The 2,570-nt window shown below is 45.4% G+C and overlaps 1 pseudogene; it reads left to right on the forward strand.

The window, feature by feature from the left end:
* The first annotated feature begins 1,432 nt into the window (after positions 1 to 1,432).
* The window catches only part of LOC147995132 (purine nucleoside phosphorylase-like), a 7,913-nt pseudogene continuing 6,775 nt past the window's right edge, over positions 1,433 to 2,570 (forward strand).

The following is a 2,570-nucleotide window of genomic DNA, read 5'->3' on the forward strand; positions in this document are numbered from 1 at the left end:
CCATTTTTCTACATAGTTTGTGATTACATTTTCTTTAGAGGTAAGTAGTATTCAATTATATATATATATATATCATTATTCATAATATTTCATTATTATATATTACTTTACATTAGTGAAAATTAGTTTTCCAAGTCTATGCATAGTTTCTTACTAGTGCACTTAGATAATTAGCTATTAGTCACTTTCCCTGTCTCTGTGACAAATACTTGACAGAAGCGACCTAAGGAAGGGAGGGTTTACTTTGTATCCCAGTTTGAGAGCCCTGTCCCTCATGGGGGCAGAACCTGCTCTAGCTGCGGTTTCAGACTGTGAGGTAGCTCCCCACATTGTAGCCACAGTGAGGAAGTTGCGAGAAGAACACTGGTGCTCAGCTCGCTTTGTGCTGGCTGGGCTGAAGCTGATGAACAGTTCCTACTGACGGATACTCACGATGTTCACAGTTTTTCCTGTGAAAATGCTACTGCAGTCAGGAACCTGACAACAGGCCCTCTTGTGATCACGGAGGTGAACCTGTCATTAGCTCTTAGGAGTGGATCCCGTGCCAAGTGGTGCATGATCTTTAAACGGGCTAGATGATGTGAAGTGTCCACTCAGGGATTATGTGTTTCGACTCCTACCACTCGTGTGTCAGTGGTCTCTCCCCACATCAATTTCACTAGAATCCTAGTTATAGTCATGTAGAGTGCTTCTAATGAGACGTTTCCATGGCCTGGGGGCATTTGTTTCGATATGTAAGTGGTGGGTCTGTTTCCTGCTCACAGAATCATTCACAGTTGAGAGCTGTGGCCAGGCAGGGATCTTTGGATTTATTGGATGTTTTGTGTGACATATTCTATCATTTTCCACAGAGAGGTTAAATGCTTCCTGGGTTCATGCTATGTGTCTTTTCTTTATTCTGTCTTTGTGAGTAGGGAGAATGTCTTTGTATGTGTGCACATATATGCATGGGTGCTCGTATATGTGTGTGCACATACCTGTGAAGGCCAGAAGTGTCTTTCTCAGTTGCTTTTTATTTTAAAAGACAGGGTTCTCAGTGAGCATGGAGGAGATCAGTTCAGCAAGGATGTAGCCAGCAAGCTCCAGGAATCCTCCTGTCTTTGCATCTTCAGCTCTGGTATTGCAGGCGCCGCCCTTCAGGCCTCCGTTTTTATGTGGGTACTGGGGACCTGAACTCTGGTCCTCATGCTTGCCTGTGGAATAAGTACTTTACCCACTCAGTCATCTTCCCAGCCTCCCTTTTTTACTTATCGAAAGTGGTATTGGATCATGCCAAGTATCTGTGAAGAAGATGTGTCTATATTTCAAGAGCTCTGATGGCTGCCTAACAGTGTCTGCTGTCAGTAACATAACAGTGATGGCTGTGGAGTAAGCCGGGTTGACATTCAGAGAACAACTGGACAAGCTTGTGATTCAGTTCATGGTTGCCTTCATGCCTTTGAACCTGCATTTCAGGAAGCTTATCACAGTCACAGGACTTAACTGCCAGAAATGTCCAGCTGTCAAAAGGTAAGTGACCTTTACCACAGTAGCCAGGAATGGTGACAGTAATGTTTGGCTACACTTCTCTTCATGTAACATTGTCTCCTGACTTAAACCAATCGGATTAATTTCTGTCTCATATTTGTTACTAATTCCCTGTGCAGCCCTGAACAATAATCTCATGCGAGCTTTTTCACCAGTCTATAAATTGAAGATGCACACTTGACTGGGCTCCCGTAGGCCGAGGGAGATGACATCAACTGCAAGCACTCTGCCGCCTCAGATCCATAGTGCGCTGACGTTCATGGGCTTAGTCTTGCAAGCTGTGAGTCCTCAGGCCACATCTTCAGCCTCTCCTTGCCTCAGTTTCCTCCTCATAAAACGCGGATGATCGTTGTACTTTATTGGGTTGGTATGTAAAGTGCGTAGCCCGGTGCCAGGCACATAAATGCTCAACAAATGGTAGCTATTCGTTTTTACTGTTGTCATTATCATTCTCTTCAGCAATTTTCTTAAGCTTCCTTATCCCGAGCCCTTCTGTTGAAAATTGGCCGTGATGCCTCCACTATTATTCCCTCTCTATAGTCATGCTGTGGTATTTGAGCTGCCCTGTGATTGAATCTGCCAGGCACTTCTCTGGGATCTATGTGTGGAGACGCAGGGATTCCTGCCGGCAGGAGCCCCTTGGGATGCTGCTTGGGTCTGGGCCAGCACTCCTTTCTTCTCCCTCAAGAGTCCCAGGGATCGGTCCACCCACTCTCTCCTGCCTGCTACAACCTGTCCTTCCTCTCATATTTGTCTTCTGTTCTGGATAGCGCGTGCGCGCACGTACACACACACACACACACACACACACACACACGGCCCTCAAGTGTTCAAAAGAAAAGGAAATAATGAAGATTATAGAATCAGTATAGAATCAGCGGCTTCCGAGCTGGCTCTGGCTGTTTAGCTTTGCGTCAGCTTGCGCATGCGCAGAAATGATGCCCCCCCCCCTTTTTTTTAACTGACTCTCTCAACCCTTCCTTGGTGCTCCCTTGTGTTGAGCATTATATATCACATATATGCTATACATGATAGCATATACT

Source organism: Rattus norvegicus, chromosome 4 (assembly GCF_021556685.1).
Source record: "Rattus norvegicus strain SHRSP/BbbUtx chromosome 4, alternate assembly SHRSP_T2T, whole genome shotgun sequence".
NCBI lineage: Eukaryota > Metazoa > Chordata > Mammalia > Rodentia > Muridae > Rattus > Rattus norvegicus.